Here is a 23,424-nt window from a genome sequence, read left to right as displayed (position 1 = left end):
GTTGTAGTTTTAAGTAATATTGTCCACATTTTTGTAACTGTATTCATAATTGTTCTGTTGAAGTTGACAATAATTTACGGTCAAAGTAATTTAACTACGAATACGTTGAAAGTTACGAAACAAAAACATACACAAAGTCAATGAAAATGCCTTGAAATGTTAAAAATAACAGGTTGTACCTAACAGTAATATTCAGTTACTTATTTCCAAGTGCGAGATTAAACGCGAATCGATAACAGTGAGACAGGAGACGTTGAACATTATCCTATTTTCCGCGAATGCTGTTTATAAAAATTATAATTTTTAAGAAAATGAAAAATATATAATAATGTAACATGTAATATATAATAGTACTATATAATTTATGAAGAACAGTACTAAAGTAGAATAGATTATCCGGCAGTCTACAAAGCCTAACCACGATTTTCAACAAAACACTTACATTGTGCAAAATTAAGCTCGGAGGTTTCTTCCACAACCGTTTGGCTTAAACTGTATTATAATAATTTTTTGATCTATCCTAAATTGTTTTTCATGATTTAAACATTTTTGAAACTTAATAAATCTTGCCCTTAAATAAAGAAATAACGAAATTTCTTGCCATGCCCGGCTAGCTCAGTCGGTAGAGCATGAGACTCTTAATCTCAGGGTCGTGGGTTCGAGCCCCACGTTGGGCGTTTAGTTTTCATCTTTCTATTAATAAATATAATCGTACATCATCAATTATAAATATTATTTAGCGAACGAAAATATTAAGTGTATTTATCAAATACTATTCTCCAATATTTCTTTCGGTATATCGATTTAGGTTTATTTATTTTTAAACAAATTTTAATGCTTAAAAGTTGTTACAATACACATTGTACTGGTAATTAGGCAACGTTTACTATCTGTTACCATTTACTATACTAATTTCTTTCTTTTTTACATAATACTTTCATTATAAGAATGAAAACATTTTTTATTTAAATTTATATGCAAAAACGGCTCGTTTGGGCTGAGAAAACACTTTACATAGAAGAGCGAACAGTAACCAGTTAGCAACCCTCATAGAATTCACCACGATAAAGACAAACTTCATGTTCAACAACCAAAACTATATACAAACAAACGGCCTAAGCATGGGCAACCCAGTGTCACCAGTTCTAGCCAATATTTTTATGACACAAGTTGAAACACAAGCAATTAACACAGCATTACATCCATCACTATACTGGTATAGATATGTAGATGACACGGTAGCGGGATTCAAATCTACAGAACACATACTTAATTTTTTCAATCACATTAACGCTATACATCCCAACATCAACTTCACATGTGAACAGGAAGAAAGCAATCAAATATCATTTCTTAACCTCAAAATTACAAGAACTGATACACAATTTCAAACAGAAATCCACCGAAAAATCACCCATACTGGACTATACATTCCTTGGGACTCAGCACATGAAACAAAACAAAAACTCAACATACTAAGAAACCAAATAAACACAGCCATAAAACTATGCTCACCAGATAAAATTAACGATGAATTAGACAAAATAAAACAATACTTCACCAACATCAATAAGTTTCCTCCACAAACCGTAGAAAACATTATACGCACACACCTAGACAGAAAGCAAAATCAACCAACTAAAGTAAATACAGCTCACGAATCAAAAAAACCACGAAACCATATACTGCTGTATACCATATATTCCCGACATCAGCAAACAAATAACCAACATTTGGCAAAAATTAGTAACAAAATATGACATTCCAATTAATACCAAATTTATTCAAAAACCCGGCACAAAACTGAGGTCTATACTATGTAAAAACTACACTGACAAACACCACACCAACATTATTTATAAAATACAATGTGATAACTGCCACGACTTCTATATTGGAGAAACAAGTAGAAAAATGGAAACCAGATTCAAAGAACATAAAAAGTCACCTTCACACGTTTTCGAACACTGCAAGTCAAATAAACACAACATAACCATAGAAAACACTCAAATACTAAATAAAGAAACAAACATAAACAAACGTAAAATTAAAGAAGCCTTACTTATACAACGTGAACCTGACGATGACCGAAGAAGGTCGAAACGTTGTTCGCTCTTCTATGTAAAGTGTTTTCTCAGCCCAAACGAGCCGTTTTTTGCATATAAATTTCTCAACAAGTGGGTTTCTCGTCATCACTGATTTTTTATTTAAGTAACCAAAGCCGCTAGGTAGTACGTAACAAATATTAGGCACTTCACATTCTAACTTACAACTGTGTGTTTTCTTTATGTGTAAATCTCCATAAAAACTTAAGTTCTGTGAAACTGACGTACATCTGAGCTCATTTTCATTGATTGAATTTGAATAAATCTTAGTTGGTGCGATTTATGAGACTTTTGTTAGTAAACTTTCCCATAAGCCTGAGGAGAAAAGAGTTTATTCTTGAATGCAGTGCTCGAGATAATAACAATAATAAAACGTGACATAATTATTATGGATGAACCAACTATAAAACAATGCCTACAACAAGAAATAATAACATACGTATTTATAATTTCCTACATTTCACAAACGGTGTAACTTAAAATTCTAACACTATTGGATGATACTAAGAAATCATGAGGGATCATTTGCTGTGGGGAACGCGGGATTTGGCACTTTCTTACTTAAACATTACAGTGGGGAGGGGATAATTACACTTGTTACGTAACACATGATTTTTTTTTAAATTAATTATATAAACGCTTTTCATACTACAAAGTATACAATAAAACCACAAAGTGGCAGAAATTTTTATATGATTACTATGTTGTTTGTTTTATTTTTACATTCCAGATGTTAAAGGTCCAGTATGGCCAAGCGTGTCAAGGCGTTCGACTCGTAATCCGTGGGTTCGAATCCCGGTCGCACCAAACATGCTCGCCTTCCCATCCGTGGTAGCGTTATAATGCTACCGTCAATTCCCCTATTCGTTGGTAAAAGAGTAGCCCAAGAGTTGGCGGTGGGTGGTGATGACTAGCTGCCTTCCTTCTAGTTTTACACTGCTAAATTAGGGACGACTAGCGCAGATAGCCCGCGAGTAACCTTGTGCGAAATTTAAAAAAAACAAACAAACCAGATGTCAATACGAGTACATGGGCACTGCATTCCGGGTTTTATGATCTATAATGTGTTTATATAGTAATTTGTAAATGCTTACTAAAAAATTCAATCAATCAATTATGCCGTGTCTTTTAAAAGTATAATCGTCAGAGGTTTTATGGGCTGGTGGTGTTCACCTGGTAATTTTTTAGGGCAACGGTGATCTAAGAAAGTCGATACGTTGCTTTCTCTTTTATTTTAATAAAAGTTTCAATATCCATACCAGCCGTCTTCAATATTAATTTGTTTTTGTTTTCAGTTAAATGACACAAAATTACATGGGTAATATAAACCATGTTTATTTATATATATCTCATGATTATTTTTAACTCGGAAGGAGGGCTTGCGTTACAAAAGCATTAATACGTAATATTCAGTTACGTACTTTAAGGATAGACACTAAATTGGACTATAAAATAAACATTTCTTTAAGTTGAACACTAGATGTCGCTTTCCCCGCATATAAAAATTCTATTACCATAGTAATATTCAATAACTTGCGCATTATCATTGATGCTTATCGTATATGTATCCTGGATTGTGAGTTGACGTGATATTGCTTGTCTTATGTGAAAATCTGAGGTAAGCGTGAGGGACAAGTGGTGGGATAATCGATCTAGTCGTAAGACTATTGACGTTTTTCACAAACGAGGCTTCTCCCATCGCATTTTGAATACCGAATTTATCCAATTTTTTCAGAAAATTCAGCAACATCCTTCCTACCAGTTATAGGCTTAAAAGTTCGACAGCCTTTTCAAAATTTTCACATCCGTGTTTCAATTTATTTCAAATTGTTCAAGGTGATATCAACCGCTACAGAGGTTGTGCAGCACGCCACCAGAGTAAACGCGGCAATAATTTGCGGCCATATTGGACAAAAACGTGGCCTCCGCTACTCAATCGCCTCGTTTTCCGTTCATTTTTTACGAATTTACTAGCAAATAAGACAATATTTGCAAATCGAGATATGAAGAGAAATTAAAGTGATTAAAAATAACACGGAGAGAAATGCATTTCTCTCATTTAGTTCTGGCAAATACTTTTTGAAACATTAAGTTATCTCGGGTAATTCACGGAAGGTGTTAAAATCGGATTGTGTTAGACATACTATGTGGTTTGTTTTCATTCTATTGCATTAAACATTGGTATTATTTTAATACACTTAGTAGCATTTTAACTATTTATTGTACGATTCAGTTATTTATTTAACGTATTTATTGTTTTGTATTTTCATGAACAATATTTGGCTATACTTTTGGCACTCTCCTGCCACTTCACTCACCACCTGTAAAGAGCAATTTATATCGGATGTCAGGCTTACCTCGAGTTACGGCGTAAGTGTTTTCATTGTCCACAGTATGTTGTTGTAAGGGGAAATTGCGTAAAGAAATGCAACAGTATTAAAAGTTAACAATTAATTTTTGTGTTTTGTAAATAAAGTATTCTTTCTTCAATTTGATTTTCATTAAAAGCATTGTTTATAATGTTTATATAACTAGTTTTATTATTTTTAATTTCTCTTATTATCTATCGTACAGATTTAGTGCTAACTTAGTATATGGAGTTAGGACTAACCTGAATCACATCAACAGGTCTAAACACTCGAGATATTACTGGGCTTCCAACCGAAAAACAGTAAGGGTATTGAAACGATGAAATTATGTATGCTGAACAGAACTTGGAATTAACTTTCTCAACTCTTCTGTGAGAAGTTATTGTACTTCGCTTTACAATGAGCAAACAACACTTTGATATTTCCGACATGCTATGTATTCTTTATGATGTTCACTTTTTTATGTGAAAACATTTCTTGATCAACTGCTGACATTGTGTTTAAAATCTGCTTTACACAATTTATAAGTACTTTTTAGTTCTTTCTCTATTTTCATGTAAATTGGGGAAAACATGAATATACTAATTGCTTCGAACAATGTGAAACGCAATCACTTCCCATAATAAACGAAGCTTAGCTGTTAGGCCTCAGGTTTAAGCCTGTGTTTGTCGCAGGAGAAACAATAAATCTGTATCGACTTTATTATCGTTAAATACATTTTTTCATGACGCTGTGAAGAAAGTGATAATACATTTGAGAATAAATAGCTTTAAAAAGTCTGAATTATACACAAAGTTCGGTATAGAATGTAAGAAGTAATGTTTATAGAACTATGAAATAGATATCACTAAATTATAGAAGTAATAGAATAAATACTTACCACACCAGAGGTTAAACAGAAGTGGAAGTTCCATCTCTTGAGGATTCCAGCCATTAACTTTCCCAATTGTATGACTGGAATATTATAGTGGTTCATAAAAGAAAGTTAATTTTTTCAAAATCTCAATTTAAGCACTAAATGTAAATAACTGACCAAACCCATCAAGTGAAAATTCTCATTTTCTGTACAAAATACATAGATGGCGCTATCAGAAAGTCGTGATTACCAGTGATAGTAATGGCATTTTTTAATAATATTTTATGGGTGACTATATGCGTTAGCAGTGGGGCACTTGCCTCTGGAAAATGTGTTTTTCTTATAACAAAGCCACATCGGGCTATCTCCTGAGTCCACTGAAGGGAATCAAAACCCTGATTTTTAGCGTTGTAAATCTGTAGACTTACGCTGTACTAGTGGGATACTGGGAAACGTGTTCCATTTTTTATTCACTCAGTATATACGATACCGTGTAAAACTGTTAGGATAAGAGAATATTGTTTCTTTTCATTCTATGGGGCTAATTTTTCCAGCGCCTTAAAGAACATACATTTTAACACCATAGTAATGTTTCACTGATCTCTATTGACAATTAAAATGAACCAGGGTGAGAATTCTAATAATTAGTTGTACCACTTTCATTAAATATGTTGCAACAATGCCTGAAAGACTGTCTGCAGGTATTAAAGTAAAAAGAGAGAAACACAAAAGATTAACTGTTTGCTGAACTCAAGAGCACTTTCACCAAGTTTCTGTTATACTTAATATAAAAGATAATACAATCTTTATGTTTCACCTGTGATTCACCTCCCATTGTTCTTTGAAAGTAGCCTGAAATCTAATTGCTGATTTATATTAGATCCCCTAGAGAAATTTATGTGGATACCCATATGCGTGAGTGATATGTTAGTGTAACCAACAAAGCCATGGACTCGCAAGCAACAAGTATATCAGTCAGTGTTTTCTAAATTATTTGAAAAGCCGATCGAAACCGAAAATTTGTTATAAACCCTCAAGCTTATGCTGAGCCACCAGGTGTCAGGACAACAATAGATGAGTTTGTTTTGATTTAAATTTCGCACAGAGCTACTCAAGGGCTATCTACGCTATCCGTCCCTAATTTAGTAGTTTAGGACTAGAGGGAAGGCAGCTAGTCATCACCACCCACCGCCAACTCCTGAGCTACTTTTTTACGAACGAATAATGGGATTGATCGTCACATTATAACGCCTTCACGGCTGAAAGGGCGAGCATGTTAGTTGCGACAGGGATTCGAACCCGCGACCCTCAGATTACGAGTCGAACCCCTTAATTCACCTGGCCATGCCGGACCGTTGAATACGGAATTTTCTCACAACAAGCTACAGCATTAGTTAAACTTTCAAAATATCAAGTACATTTCATGAGAAGATTTATTGATAACAGAAATATTTTTATAATTATTTCTTCACTTTTTATAACTTAGAACTGAAGGTTTTTCTCTCCAGCGACATTAATCTCACGAGATTTCGCATTTTTTTCAACACACACAAAACCCACTAGTTGTGTTATATTTACACTCTTCATTTTTAAGGGGTCGCCACAATCATTTCTTATTTCTTTAATAATAGCAATTCAGACTTTTCCTTTTTTATAGTGTATTCTTTTCTTGGCGCATTTCCATTTGAAATAGATGTGACAGCGAAATTATTTCGATAATTTCTTCTAATTTTCACTCCAACAAATTAATACCCACCCTCCTTTTTGAATACAAGCTTTTTATACGAACACCAGGCAGCGTGATTGTAGCACTTGTGACGTTATTTAAGTTATTTTTTTGATGCAACGCGCATTCATTTGTCGTTAACTTGAAGCTAGAAGTAAGGAATAACTAAGTTATTACGATGTTAATACAGGTATTTACATAGCTTTCGCGCATTTATTTATTTGTAATTATTTTAACAGTTAAAATATTATAATACTAAAACCTCAATTCTTAATCTTTCGAAAAATAGCACAATCATCTACGTTAAAGGATTAATTATCACCCTCGTAACGAACATGCAAATTAAAGTCAAGGAATATTTAGTGGTTTCGCATTAACACGAACTCGGATCGCAAGTTCCGAAATTCAGAGCTCTCCCAGAGGTTCGCGCTAAATTACGATTCTGTAGATTCTTTCCTATTTTTGTTCTCGTAAAACTATTCGTATCATTTTCTTATTTCTTTAGAACTAAAAAAGTAAAGTTAAACTTTGTTGAGATATTTACATAATCTTAAAATCAAATTTAACTTTGTGTTAATAATAACTTAACAGCAAAATAATATTTGTAATCTTGTTTTATTAATTTCTGTGATTAATATACTGCAGTATTGTTTAGACAAACTTGAGGCAAAGAAGAAAAAACAGATCCGATTTTTTTTAAATTGCTGTAAAAGCGTGAATTTATTTTTATTTTGATGTGTGTGTTTTCTTATAGTAAAGTCACAGGGGGTTATCTGTTGAGTTCACCGAGGGGAATTGAAGCCCTAATTTTAGCGTTGTAAATCCGTAAAATTGCTGCTGCATCAGCGGTGGACATTTTGAAAAGTAAAATCCTCGGAGGAAAATTGAAACGAAGATAACTGCTTTAGGTTACGTATCTCTGACGTTTCGCAAAGTTATATAACGGATAGCAAGAAGGCATACATTTCGCGACAACAAATGTTGTATAAAAACTACAAAAACGTATCTCTAACTTTTTAGTTAAGAGGTTCTGTTTCAGGGTTAAAAAAATGTCTTATACCAGGAGGCAGTCGCTGCGCGTAGTGCATATAAGAAACAAAAGAATCACTTAAAATAGTCTTTCTTAAACAATTCACTCATTCCTATAGTACCGAAAATCATCATGATAAAAACCTGTCGCCGATGTTTGCAAACATAATACGTCGTATCTAGACCACTTTCACATTAGGAAAAAAAAAATTCTGTGGAAATAACCTGGACGGCAGTGACGATGTGAAACATTTGTTTAAAAAATTATTATAATATTTTTTTTTACTACGCCACCTGCAAAAGCGACAGCCCACTGGTTGACCTCGAACTACATTTTCAAACTCATTCCTTACCTTTAACAATTAACTAACAGGTACAACAAATAAAGATTGCCTTGGGTGGCATGCATTTTATCTTAGTCAAAATATGGTAAAGTAATGATAAAGGCAGTACAAAGAAATAAGAGAAAAATGAAAATGGAGAAACTCAAACCTTAAATGAAATACGATTCTGATAGAATAGTAAAGTAACCACTAGCACAAAATAGAGAATAGAAAATTCACAAGTGGTGAACCCGAGTAATTTAAAAATAGAGAACTGAAAGAAAAAAGGGTCAAATATTAACAGAAAATCATAATACAATAAAAGGCACTTGAATTTCACACACAGCTACAGGAGGGCTATCTTCGCTAACCGTTTCCAATTTAGCAGTGTGAAACCAGAGGCAGCTAGTCAGCGCCATCTGCCACCAACTCTGAGGCAACTCTTAACAATGAATAGAGAGATTGACCGTTGCATTATAACGCCCTCACGGCTGACAGAAAGAGAATGTTTGGTGGAACGAAGATTCTAACACGCGACCCTTTGATTGAGAGTCAGTGAGGGAATGCAGTCGTGTTCAGCAGTGGGGGCGTTATAAAGATACGATCAATTTCACTATTCATTGGTAAAAAGGGTAGGTGGTGTCAACTTCTCCCTGGTTAATCATTATAAAATGAGGGACAGATGGCCTTCGGGTAATTTTACACGAGATTCAAAACAAACCAAATTACTTTTGATTTTCGGCTGTTTAGAATACGTTGCCAGGAGAAAATTGTGTCTACAGAAATATGCAACCCTTTTGGAAGGAAGATATACATTTAGCTTTATTATTATAGACTTAATTGATCGTACATTTTGAAGAACTGACTGAAACCGTTAATGTTTTTCCCATTAACAGGAACACTGTTACCCATCTTTTACGTATTGCAGTAAAATCAAAACATATTAAAAAATTAACACAAAAATCAGTTATCCCTACTGACTGTTTATGGATCTTTAAATTCAATAACTTTCATTATTTTCGTCAGCCATTCACTTATTATGGTATAACAATATAGTAGCTATAAATATGATGATTTGTCTATATTTATCATGGAAGCGGAAAAACTCGCACGACAGCGGATTTAGGACAACAATGTGCTCTGAATTACATGCATACTAATCTGAAGTAATGTCACATTCTAAAAGGTTACGAAAGAGAGCGTTTTGACCCGACAAACCATCGTGATGAAGCCGAGCACATCTTCTGTTATCGTTACCATGGTTACAAGGACTTGAAGTGAACGACAGATTACAAATCGTACTTTCAACTTTATTCTTGTTTTTATGAGAAATCTAATCGAATAAACTGAATCACAAACCTCGATCAAGTCTCCCAATTTAACGCCATTGTACTTGTAAGAGGAGCACAGGTTTGTATAAGTGTAATCTTAAAATCTATCGTCACGTACAAGATAAGATCGATCGAAGGTTCGTGATGACGAGAAATCCAATAAAGTAATAAATGCATTCTCAAAACTGTTGATATGGGTATTAAAACTTTAATTGTGTGTGTTTTCTTTTAGCACAGCCACATCGGGCTATATGCTATTTTCAGTATCTGAAAATAAAGTTCAGATTAACCTGAAGATGACCTAAGAAGGTCGAAGGTCGAAACGTTGTTCTGTACTTTATTTTAATTAAAGTTGTAATACCCGTTCCAGCTGTCTTGAGAATACTATTGAAGGTTCCTTCAGATGGAAGGACTACGAATGGTCTAGCGGTTTTCAGACTGCAATGGAGAGTGCAGTTGACTTCCCAGGAATCCTAACCATTCATTTCAAGATCAAGAACGGTTGTTCGCAGATAACCTGTCGTGTAGATTTTCGCAAAAATTCTCAAACAAACATTCTCACATGTTTCTCGTGAATATGGACAAGCACCTTACATTTGATTGGTTGTACTCAACTACACAGCAATTATCTATGGTCTAACTAACAGAATACAGTTGAAAACAAACAAAAAGTAAATTAAAACCATTTATACCATAGGAGTGCGCTTATTACCTGATATATGGGCATATCACGCTTTAATGTTCGATTGTCGGTATTATGTAACCTATGTGGATTTCTGATATTTCTTAATGGCAGGGAAGGCGTGTTCTCTTGGATATAACGTCTGATTAGCTCTCTGAATGTTAATAATATCGAAATACTACCATTATTGGTGCACGATATATCGTATTAGTAAAGAAACTTGTAATCATAGCCACATAAAAATTAATCTCTTTTTTTTTTTTTGTAAAACTACTTAATATTAGTATTCTTGGCCTATAGATGGCAGTAAAAGCGGAATTGTCCTGAAAGTCAAGTGCTGGTTTAAAGCATGCACCATACATACAAAACCTTCGAAAGTCATAACTTACGGGTACTTATTAATCTATGAAGTATGCATACGTAATAAAAATAAATACGTTTAATTTTATCATACTTGGATTCTAGTTACAAGAAAATTAATGCTTGCATTTAGACTTTAGAAAAACGTTATTAGCGTGTCAGACAAAATGTGTTGCTATTTGTAATGAAGCACAGATAACCCACCACGGTCATCGAAACCTGGATTCCAGCCTTGTAAGTTTACGGTCTTGCCCCTATGCCACTAAGGAACTGGCAAGATGTGAAGGCTTGAGATTCATAAAGCCCGAAAAATCTCACAAGCTCTTACTGACAAGACATTTTATTAGTTTTAACCCCTTTTTAATACTAACAATAGTTTGTTATGCGCCCCCAGTTTGTCATTAGGCATTATCAGTTACCCATATGGGGCATTTTAACCCATTTTAAGTAACAAACAATCAGGCATTAGCTCATTTTTTCCCCGCATTACACGTGTTAGTAAAATATAGTATGACACATCAAAACCATTTTTACAAGTTGTGTTTGCCACGGTAATCAAGTTACTAAGTTGTTAACTAGGTTAATTTTACGCCTGTGGACAAAGTTTCAAGTAATAGAATACAAAACGATCTCTTTTGGAAAAAAGATAACTTCGAACACTTGCTTGTTTTAAAAGATCCAATAAAAACTATTTTTTTTTCTCCCTTGAATAAAGAACAGAAAGGTATTTACACAACACGTTGTTAAGGTACTCGACTCTTACTCTGAGAGTCGCGGGTTCGAATCCTCCTCACACCAAATATGCTTGCCCTTTCAGCCGTGGGGGCGTTATAATATGACGGTCACTCTCACTATTCGTTGATAAAAGAGTAACCCAAGAGTTGACGGTGCGTCGTGATGACTAGCTGCTTTCCCTCTAGTCTTCTTCTGCTAAAGTCGAGACGGCTAGCGCAGATAACCGTCGTGTAGCTTTGCACGAAATTCAAAATAAACAAACGAACAGGAACACTGTCACCCATCTTATATGTATTATAGTAAAGTCAAAACGTATTCAAAATTAACACATAAGTCAATTATCTCTATTAAATGTCTACGGATCTGTAAATTCAGTAACTTCCATTATTTTCTTCAGCCATTCGTTTAATATCATATAACAATATCACAGCTATAAAAATGTTAATTTTCCTATGCACCTCAAGAAGTCTCAAAATTCTTTTCTTCTCTCATTCGAAAGGAAAAATATAGATTTTTGTAAAACTTTTTATTTGTTATCAGATGTTAAAAATCAAGCCAAACCATTTTTTACATCTTATGTTATTATTTCCTGGCATGGCCGAGCGCGTAAGGCGTGCGACTCGTAATCCGAGGGTCGCGGGTTCGCGCCCGCGTCGCGCTAAACATGCTCGCCCTCCCAGCCGTGGGGGTGTATAATGTGACGTCAAACCCACTATTCGTTGGTAAAAGAGTAGTTGGCGGTGGGTGGTGATGACTAGCTGCCTTCCCTCTAGTCTTACACTTCTAAATTAGGGACGGCTAGCACAGATAACCCTCGAGTAGCTTTGTGCGAAATTCAAAACCAAACAAACTAACAAATGTTATTATTGTACAAGTGATATCTTATGACGAAAATTTAACCTATTATAAAGTAGCAGTTTCCAGTTGCTTCCACAGAAAAAGTAAACAAATAAATATAAAAATCTTAGGCCATAAAACGTTGCTAGTTTTTAAAATCTAAAACCTCAAATGCGTATCAAAGTCTACGTTACTGAACGTTCAATTACTGCGTAATGTTGAAGAGCTATAGCACTGACCGAAATTGTTTATTTAATACAATAACTTCGTCATATTGACTTGATTTATAAATTAAAACAAACTCCCAATTTTTACACTGATTATACAGGTTGTTGCTGAATAATGTAAGGAAACTTTGGAAATATTCCCTGTAGATGGCGCTTATCTAATCATATTAGTCTTGTTTTTGTTTGTTTGTTTTTTGAATTTCGTACAAAGCTACTCGAGGGCTATCTGTGCTAGCCGTCCCTAATTTAGCAGTGTAAGACTACCCACCGCCAACTCTTGGGCTACACATTTACCAACGAATAGTGGGATTGATCGTAACTTTATAACGCCCCCATGGCTAAAAGGGCTAACATGTTTGGTACGACGGGGATTCGAGCCCGCGATAAGAGTCAAACGCCTTAACCCACCTGGCCATGCCGGGCCCTAATTTGTTTTAAAGGCCAGTATTTTCTGTGCCAATGTAATGTTCTTTAATGAGGCATTAACTTTATCTGGTGTGTTAAATTAGCTGTCTTTTAAACAAATATTTTATTGTGATTTCAGAATAAACTATGGGTTTTATGGTGTTTAATTTAATCCAAACAAACTATAATTCAGTAAAGTCGAAACTGAGGTAAAAAAGCGCGTGATATTACTGTTTTCTTAACATTGATTTAATGTTTTCCAAACATTTTCAGGTTTTAACTCACTGTGACTGCAATTACTTCTTATTTGTCTTGTGAACTAACATAAAACACTAAACACAGTTATCTTTCCTGTTAGGGCTTGGTAATAGTGATTAGTGTGCTCTTCTCGTAACTGTAAGGTCGCGAGTTTGAATCCTGTCACCGAACATGCTCGCCCTGAAAATCTTATAAGCGTTATAATATGGCAGCCAATCCCACTATTAGATTAAAGTAACCCCGAGGGTCTTATGACTTCTAAATTACGGATATCTTACGTAAATAACACTAGATTAGCTTTGTGCGAAATTCAATAAACCTTTCTATCGGCAAGAAAGAGATCTTAGGTAGGAACTGATTCTTCTAGATCATCACAAAGTTCCACATCCCGATAGAGTTTGTTTGTTTGTTTGTTTGTGGAATTTCGCACAAAGCTACTTGAGGGCTATCTGTGCTAGCCGTCCCTAATTTAGCAGTGTAAGACTAGAGGAAAGGCAGCTAGTCATCACCACCCCCCGCCAACTGTTGGGCTACTTTTTTACCAACGAATAGTGGGATTGACCGTCACATTATAACGCCCCCATGGTTGGGAGGGCGAGCATGTTTGACGCGACGCGGGCGATAGAGACAGACCGACGGTACCCCACGGAAATAACTCTCCCACCTTGGAAATTAAATCAAACAGTTTTATTTTTTCTGACGTCAACACTTAATCGGTCAAAAGCAAATTGACTTGATTTTGAGAAGATTTTAAGAAACATAGTGTGTCCATTATCAAATCTTAGTTTCATAGTGTCTTTAAGCAATCTGTTCACTGCTACATTTGTCAGCACACGTAATTATAATATAAGGATCTTGTCTCAGATATATATTTATTTATAAGGTGGTGTATGAAATGGATTTCTTACGGGTTATGCTCATAAACATCAAAAGAATAATAATTCCAACTGCATTCAAATGACCATACTTGAAATGTTTTATTTTTGTACAACACAGATGAAATTCTCACGAGTGATTCAGCCCAGTTAGTGTTTCTGTTTAGAAGTCGAGTGACTCCATATCAAGGCCGGACTTAAGTCTGATTTGCAGAGAATTGGCACAACTTAACCTTTCAACACAAGTCTTTGTTTTGCCTCAGTAATCCCTGTCGTAGCAGTATATGAAACGAAATATTTAATAGAATCGCAACTTGTTTTCCTTCATCATTGTCTATTTCTGATTGGTCACTAAGCCAGATAAGCTTATGTAACCTGCTGTTAATGTTTCAAAGATATGCGTTTTTAGTAGTTAATAGTCACGTATTCTTTCCAACAATTTATTTATGGTTTCAATTGAGGATTAAAAAAGATTTTGAAATTGCAAGTCACGTGACAACCTGACATGGTCAGGTGGATTAAGGCGTTCGACTCGTAATTTGAGGGTCGCGGGTTCAAATCCCGCTCGCACCAAACATGCTCGCCCTTTCAGCCGTAGTGGCATTATAATATTACGGTCAATCCCACTATTCGTTGGTAAAAGAGTAGCCCAACAGTTGGCGGGGGGTGGTGATGACTAGCTGCCTTTCCTCTGGTCTTACACTGCTAAATTAGGGACGGCTAGCGCAGATAGCCCTCGAGTAGCTTTACGCGAAATTAAAAACAAAACGAAACAGAGAATCACAACCGACATAAAGTCGTGGTGGAACGACATGTTCCGTATCTATATTTTGGTATTGTCATACCACCGAAAATTTGTCATTTTTTGGGAAGAGTCTGTTCGTTTATTTTGTTGTTCGTATCTTCATTTCGTCCACGGAAGTGTTTGTAACAGTCCCTTCTGACACAAAGTACTCGTACATTCAAATCAAATATTCAGGCTTTCCAAAACGAGATATCTCTTGTACTTAATGTAAATTTTAAACAGAGGAATGTGGATCAATATGGAGTTCCAGGACTACCTATAAGTGGGTCTGCCACAAGTCGCAACCTTAGCCATTGCAAGCACAGTGTACTTCCTATAAGTGACAAAAGCAGTCCATGTCTTCCATCCAACAGCAGACAACATGAACAAAAATGGTCTTTGTATGGAAAAGTGTCATAAGTAATGTGTACATACTTCCACTGCATATTCATTCAGCTATCGCAGCTATTCAGGTCGTTGGACATAGATTTTATAGTTTTCTGCGCAATTGGAGTGTTCAGATATGGCTTATGGAAAACAAACAGGAAGAGATAGTGTGCTTTTGACGTGACAGTTTCAAGACAGAGTTTTCTGCAATGGAAAAAATACACTGCAGAGCTAGTGTCAGGGCTCACGGTCGTCAAAGAGAGCATGACTGGATTTCTGACATAGATCGTAACAATGTGACGAGGTTCCCAAATCATTTCAGTGTAGTGTTCAACCTTCTGTTTTTTAAACGGTTTTTAAAGAAAATGTGTCTTTCTGTTTCACATATTTCTGCTGACCTACTCTTCTCAGAACAGACCTATGGCTGGGTCTGGAAACGTTGATCCTACCTGTCTTGACTATCATGCATTGTAGCTTATTTAGTACTAATGACCTAAAAATGACAATTTCAATAAGTGATACGTGTAAGTGTCAAATCCCTGTATTCAGTTTCGTATTCTCCCTAAATATACGACATATAAGAACCTTTTCAGAATCTCACCTGTGGTTCATATTCTATGGGAATGTACTTAAACTATCCAGCTAGTCAGGCCTGAAACGTTCCAGTCTTCAGGGTTAGCTGAGCTAACTCGGAAACCAACTCGCATCATCTTATAAAACGAGTCGAAATTTCATTCTGAGTCAAATAGAATGTAACGGACAATAATGCCTGGTTAATTAGATTGCGCGTGAGCCTTATCAGGTAGGCCAAACTGTTATGTTGCTTCAGATATAACAACTTTCTGAGAACAGTATGTTCTGCCGAGTTATAGTACTATACTTTAGTCGAGCTTACTAAAGCCTCTTAACTTTTTAAATAATAGTTTAAAAATATTTCTCGTTTTTCTAGCTTGGAATAACAAACGGGCCACGCCCTTTAAACACAATATGCAGGTGGTTTTTGGTTTTGTTTTTTTTTTTGTCGCCTAGGGAAAATTTTCAAACCGAATTTAAGATAAGATAACAATACAAACAAGGATAAATTTTTGAACAGCTAAGAAATAAACACTTTCTCTACAATCATAAAGCAATGCGGGGATATCCTCTTAGTTTTTATGCAGGTTCAAATCCCCATGCTAAAGCTAATATTTTTTGTGTCGTCTCCGAACAATACGAGAGTATTATGAACAATAAAGAAAATGTGGAGGTCAAGACTTTCTGAACCAACAAAAGCTTAAATGAAACGAGACTCGAACCTCCATTCTTACCAGCCAGTAGATATAAGCAGCTACATTGCTATCTTTAGCAAACCACGCGCTAATTTACTCTGATCGTTAAGCTCGTGACTTTTGGCATGTAAGTTTTAAACATACCTGTTATGCTACTCTGAGATCCACCACCCCCAAAGGGACTCAGTGGTGAGTCTGAGAGCTTATTACGGGTTTTGATATCCGTGGTGGATACATCACATATAACCCATCGTCTAACTTCGAGCTTAAGAACAAACAAACAAAATATTACTCAGATTTTCTCTAACACGTGACATGAGTAGTTTCTGTTTATTGAATCTATAAACACAAGTATATATATATATAAACATGTATAAAGTCAGTGAGTCGCATGTCTGGTTTTCTATGGTGGAAAATTAATCTGCTTGTAAGACTCAAAGCGTTTAGGAGTTCCAAAACATATTCTCAGAGCTTAGTGTACCACCCCCAAGTTTGGGATTTTGTCGCAACAGTTTACGTAAAACGTTGAGGATCAAACAGTGAACCAGTCACGATACAAAGTTATTGATTTGTACTAATTGTATATTTTTTGTTCGTAGAACCCTACTGTAACCCTCCTCCCCCAATGGGCTAGCAGCAATATCTGGATTAATATCGCTAAAACCGGGGATTCGATTCCTCTCAGTGGGAAAAGAGTAGATAGCCCATTGTGTAGGTTTGCGCTAAAACCCAAAATCAGCAACAATTAGAGAGGGCTGAGTACGTTATTGTAAAACAGTTTTGGAGCACCAATACGTCGTTACAGTTCTTGTCACCTTGTCCAAAAATGATCTACCTGACGACTGTGTATTTTGACAACAACCCTGCAACGTAGTTTCTATTGCAAAAAGCTCCGTCACAGGGATGTCATGTCCAAAGCACATAACTTTTCCTACATAATCCATTTAATGTACGAATGCAGTGGTTTCCGTCACATGTTCCAACAGTGTAATCGCACAGAAATTCACAGGTTTTGGTGTAGAATATCATTATCCAGCTGCCTGAATTATTATAATATTGTTGAATGGGAACCTCAAACCCTGTTGGCCTCGCTTCCACAGAAAGCTAGTGTGGCACTAGTGTGATAATAAGTAGCGTTCATCTAGATATTTTTATCCATTCTCGTGATTTTCAGTTATCACTGGCGCTGTACTTTTTGACAAACGTTCACGATATTCAGTGTGTGCCACTTTTGAAACATTTTTTAATCCATTGACCAAAGAAAGTGGCGCAAGACTTGCTATCAACCTTAGTGCACGTACGCCACAGTTTCCTATGGTTGATCTTTCTTCTCTGGATATCTCGTGGAAGCAACGTGTGTGCACGTGACAAGTGTCGCTTTGCAGATGGAGATTCTTCATTATGTTGGGTAACATGTTTGAGGCACGTAAACAGTTTTTACCACCGACCTTTGTGCTCACTGTCCTTTTCTCGTGTATTCTCACTCCTTAAAGGACGCTGCACCTTTCTTACCAAGCAGGTATATGACTTGTTTAAGGTTTATTTCTAGATGACACTGGTACCCCATGTTGATCCATATTCCTTTGTTTTCTAGTGCCATTAAGTACAAATTATATCCCTGTCGATCTGAATAAATCTTTATGATTTGAGTGTTTGAATATTTTGGATCGGAAAAGACTGTTACATATCTTTCCCCCAAAGTGAGCAGTTTTGGAATGACATCACACGACCAACGTAACCCAGAAAATTTCTCTCGGCTGTAGTTCTCACGTGACTTGCTGCTTAACACATTAAAATCGCATTATACAGGGTGTTCGGAAAGTCACTGTGCAGTTTGAAAGCAGCGATAACAGCATTTATTTAGTCTATTTCAAGCCAGCAACTGATAGCGGTGTTTAGAAACAAAATAAGAAGGATCCAAGCCTGTATTGATGCCAACGGGGGTCACTTTCAACATTGTTTATAATTGTCATTCATATTTACCATATATCAATTTTGTTTACGAACTGATCAATATGATATGTAGACTATATCTTCATAATATATTATTTTTATATACATATATCCATAAATTCAAAGACTTTAGGGAAACACCACGTACAGGAACTGGTTCTGTATGAAGTATTTGTTGCTACATATTTTTTGGCTGGTTTTATTAAACTTTAAGAGACTTGTTATGTTAGTTTTCACGTAGCATTTGAAATTTAAGGCTGCTGAACAGATATTGTTTGTTATTAAAGCTAAAATGAAACTATAAGCTATAAGTGATGCGAAAACAACGGAAGTCGTAACCAGGTTTTCAGCCTTACAAACGCACGAACTTAACCGTCGTGCCACTGGAGAGGGAGGGAGGGGGACCCTGACAGATTAACCGTTATGTCACTGGAGGGGGAGGGAGGGGGACCCTGACAGATTAACCGTTATGTCACTGGAGGGGGAGGGAGGGGTACCCTGACAAATTAACCGTTATGTCACTGGAGGGGGAGGGAGGGGGACCCTGACAGATTAACCGTTATGTCACTGGAGGAGGAGGGAGGGGGACCCCGACAGATTAACCGTTATGTCACTGGAGGGGGGGAGTGTAATCCCTGGGTAAGCGACCACGTCTTGAAGACTCTGATCAGCAATCTTCAACATCAGTAACACACGTACCTCATTTTTTTATATTACATTCTCTTTCAGAAAAACCTTTAGGACAATTGTCCCCTTTTTTATTCAGAAGGGACTAAAGGGACTTGCTGGCTCTCCAAAGTCAGTAAAGAAGCTTCGATCTGGAGACATATTGGTTGAAACATCCACATCCCAACACAGTGAACTCCTCTTGAATTCAAAGGCAATTGGGATATACCTATTGAGGTTACACCTCATGCTACTTTAAATTCATCACGAGAAGTTATTGTTGAGAGAGATTTGAAGAACGTTCCTGAGTCAGAGATTCTCGCTGGTCTCTCCACTCAAGGAGTTTCTGCAGTGAGGCGTATCTCCACTCACAAAGATGGAGTTACACTGCCAACAAATTTGACATTTACATCATCACGTGCACCTGCCACCATCAAGGCAGGCTATCTAATTTGCAGGGTTCGGCCATACATTCCAAACCCTCTCCGATGTTTCCAATGTCAGAGATTCGGCCACTCAAAGACGACATGTCGTGGTTCCCTGACATGTGCTTGTTGAGGGGGCAAGGACCACGATGCCTATGAATGTGACATGGACCCACATTGCGTCAACTGCAATGGTTCTCACCCTTCCTACTTTCGTTCTTGCCCAAAATGGTTGGAGGAAAAAGAGGTGCAGCGTTTGGAAACGATACATAACATTAGTTATCCTGAGACTCGGAAATTGCTGTCCACAACTCCATCTCGGACATATGCTGCTGCACTTCATTCCACAACTACAGTGGGAGTGCAGACAGATCTCTCTGTACCTCCAAGAGAATCGTTTTCAAAACAACTGAAAAGCCTTTTGACCTCCGTGGTTTAAAGGGTTGATGAATCGACTTCCACACTCATCTCTGTTCCTCCCATACAGTCCATCAAACCTCAAGATCCACGTCCTTCCGTTTCAAATACAGTTATTTCTTCTGATACATCTTTTTCTCCCACCCCAAGAGGCAAAACAATCACTCGTTCAAGTCTTCAGTCACTGGAATCCCCTTCCAATGACAAAGACCTGCCCCATCGACCCAGGGCAGGATCCATGGAGGTTGATAGACCTCCTCCGACTAAGGACAGTAAGGAAAAAAGACGTGGTCGTAAACCGAAGGATTCTCCAGCCACTTCACCTACCCGTTCTTAAAAATGGCCACCTTGATACAATGGAACTGTCGAGGTTTACGTTCTAATCTGGATGATATCAAAACACTGATTGCTTCCTACCATCCTGTTTATCATTCCCTACAAGAAACATTTCTCAAACCTGCTGGTACAGTCTCCATTTGGCAGTTTTTTCTGTATAGAAATGACAGGTTGTGTGATGGACGAGTACATGGAGGGGTGGCACTACTAGTTGATCAGCATGTGCCCACCCTATCTTTGTCACTCAACACACCCTTGGAGGCCGTAGCCATTCGTGTTTCCTTGGGTCATACCATCACTGTTTGTTCTTTCTACCTGTCCCCTGGAGAGACATATGAGCAATCAGACCTTGATGCTCTCGTTGAACAGTTGCCGTCTCCATTTCTAATCCTGGGGGATTTTAATGGACATCATCCACTCTGGGGAAGTGCTGTTATTGATGGGAGGGGTCGATCTGCAGAGCGTATGCTCTCTGATAACAATATTTCTCTTTTCAATACTGGTTCTTCCACTTATTTTCATGCACCTAGTCAGTCCTTTACCGCTATTGATCTCTCAGTTTGCTCCCCTTCATTATTCTCCCATTTTTCATGGAGGGTTGATAGTAATCCACTAGGCAGTGATCATTTTCCTATCCTTTTGAGAGAGACTGCCCATGGTCGATGCCACCCTACCCGCGTGCCCCGTTGGAAGCTGGATTAGGCAGACTGGTACATTTTCACTGCTCTCGCAGAACTTGATCCTGCCATCGTAAATCAGCCATCAGTAGACGACTGTGTGGCAGAGGTAACTGGCTGTATTACACATGCAGCTGCTCAGTGTATTCTTAAAACCTCGACACGTTTTCCACGATATCCTCGTCCGTGGTGGAATCCTGCTTGCCACTTAGCACGGAAGGCTCAAAAACGGGCCTGGGATACTTTTTGTAGATATCCCACACTTTCAAACCGTGTCGTTTTCCAATGGGCCCGTGCATATGCTTGGTGGGTAAGATGACAAAGCCAGAAGGAATCTTGGATTAAGTTCACAACTAGCATATCTTCTACCACCAGTTCCAGGATCATGTGGGACAGGATTCGAAAGGTTAATGGGCACTACAATTCTGTCCCCCTCTCGATCTTACTCTCTGATGGTCAGGAGGTGGCTGATGTCCGGAGCATCGCTGATACTCTAGGTGAAAGCTTTTGCCGGGTATCTAGCACTTCTGCTTGTTCCTCCACCTTCTTGGCCATCAAGACTCGGGCAGAGCGTTCACCTCTTTCCTTTCGAACTGACTGTCTCTTTGACTATAATTGTCCCTTTACACTGGTGGAACTGAAAATGGCCCTTCATCGGTCTGCCAGTACATCTGTTGGACCTGATGATGTTCATTATGACATGCTGCACCATCTATCTCCTGCTTCTCTTGATGTCCTTCTGATTGTCTTTAACCGGATCTGAGAGGAGAATGTTTTTCCTGATGCCTGGCGCCAGGCTATTATTTTAATAATAAGCCAGGGAAAGATCCCAAGATTCCTTCAAACTACCGTTCAATTGCTTTGACGAGCTGTCTCTGTAAGACCTTAGAAAGGATGGTTAATGCTCGTCTTGTTTGGTTCCTCGAATCAAACAACCTCCTCTCGCCCACCCAGTGTGGGTTCCAACGATAGCACTCCACCACAGACCACCTAATTCGTCTTGAAACATCTGTCAGAGAAGCCTTTCTCAAACGCCAACATCTTATATCAATATTCTTTGACATTGAGAAGGCTTACGACACAACATGGAGGTATGGCGTTTTGCGAGACCTCCATACATATGGGTTACGTGGCCATTTACCCATGTTTATTAAACATTTTTTAATGGACAGGAGATTCCAAGTTCGTGTGGGTTCGACACTTTCCCGTTCTTTTGTACAGGAACTTGGAGTCCCTCAAGGCTGTGTTTTGAGTGTCACACTTTTCAGTATAGAGATAAATGCCATCACTGAACAACTTCCTCACACTATTGCAAATGGGCTGTATGTCGACGACTTTCACATCTCATGTCAGTCATTGAACATGAGATATATTGAGCGGCAACTACAAACTGCCCTCAATCGTGTACTGAAGTGGACTATGGCGAACGGCTTTAATTTCTCTCTCTCTAAAATCGTATGCATGCACTTTTGTTGTCAACGGGGTATCCACCCTGATCCTGAACTTCATATCGGTGAAGTTTTGCTGCCAGTGGTCCCAGAGACCAAGTTCTTGGGGCTTATCTTTGATCGTAAACTTACCTTTATACCACACTTAAAACAGCTTCGGGTCAAATGCACAAGAGCACTGAACATCCTCCATGTCCTCTCTTCTACCAGTTGGGGAGCAGATCGATGTTCGATGTTAAAGGTATATCGTGCTCTTATTCGATCAAAACTCGACTATGGATCAATGGTCTATGGCTCTGCAAGACCCTCGGCCTTAAAGATGCTGGACCCCATTCATCACCAAGGACTTCGACTCTGCACTGGGGCTTTCCGTACCTCTCCAGTTCAAAGCTTATATATTAAATCTCATGAACCTTCTCTGCACCTTCGCTGTTTGCAACTATCTTTACAATATACTTCGAAACTTCATTCCTTAACAAAGCATCCCACCTGGGGATGTGTTTTTCTTCCTCGGTGGGCCGTACTTTATCAGAACAGACGATCTGTCATTGCTCTGTTTGGCCTTAGCATGCGGGCGCAATTGGATGAATTGGGTCTGTCCTTGGATAACATTGCAGATTCCACAGGTCAGCCCATCCCACCATGGCTTATTACAGCCCCCAAATGTGACCTTTCTTTCAGTCATCTAAAAAAGGCAGATACTCCAGATTGGAAGTATCGTCTTTTATTTAATGAACATCTTTCGAACAATCATTCAGTTCCAATTTATACAGATGGTTCCAAATCAGGTAATTCAGTGGGCTCTGCTATGGTTTGCTGTGGTTCAATAGTTGCGCGCAGAATCCCCTCTACAGCTTTTGTGTTCACTGCTGATTGTACGCCATATCTCTTGCCCTGGATCATATTGCAGCTGAGCAGTACTCCAACTGCACTATTTATACTGAT

General features: G+C 37.6%; 1 non-coding gene across 1 annotated transcript; it reads left to right on the top strand.

Annotated features, from left to right (window-relative positions):
* The first annotated feature begins 604 nt into the window (after window positions 1-604).
* Window positions 605-677, top strand: TRNAK-CUU (transfer RNA lysine (anticodon CUU)). The gene has a single exon. It is a non-coding gene; the product is annotated as a tRNA-Lys (tRNA).
* The last annotated feature ends 22,747 nt before the right edge of the window (window positions 678-23,424 follow it).

This window comes from Tachypleus tridentatus, chromosome 3 (assembly GCF_004210375.1).
Source record: "Tachypleus tridentatus isolate NWPU-2018 chromosome 3, ASM421037v1, whole genome shotgun sequence".
Lineage (NCBI taxonomy): Eukaryota > Metazoa > Arthropoda > Merostomata > Xiphosura > Limulidae > Tachypleus > Tachypleus tridentatus.
This window is presented reverse-complemented; position numbering and strand designations above follow the sequence as displayed.